Source organism: Tigriopus californicus, chromosome 12, assembly GCF_007210705.1.
Source record: "Tigriopus californicus strain San Diego chromosome 12, Tcal_SD_v2.1, whole genome shotgun sequence".
Classification (NCBI taxonomy): Eukaryota; Metazoa; Arthropoda; class Copepoda; order Harpacticoida; family Harpacticidae; genus Tigriopus; species Tigriopus californicus.
The window spans coordinates 1,519,981-1,520,352 of NC_081451.1; positions in this window are offsets into that span (position 1 = coordinate 1,519,981).

Below are 372 nucleotides of genomic sequence, written 5' to 3' on the forward strand. Positions count from 1 at the left end.
TTAGCATCGTGACACTATCTCTGGACTTAAACGTGCGATGTATCCAACCACATATTTGAAAAGCTTTGCCCATTTTCAGTTGGATATGCTCATCGTACTCAGACAAGCAATAACTTAAAGCAATAAAGTCTTCATTCATGTAATGTTTTACCCAATATGTACTTTAACCAACAAATGGAATCATTAATTGAAAAAAAATAAACTTTATGAACAAACGTATGCAACAATTAGCTATTAACCTCTTTAGAAAACAGACAAATTTTTTCACTAATGTTTTTAATTCCAAAATATACATTGAATTTGAGAATCTTAATCAAATCTGTTGATAAAATGCAGCATTGTAAAGTTAAACTGTTTTCATTTGTCGAAGGT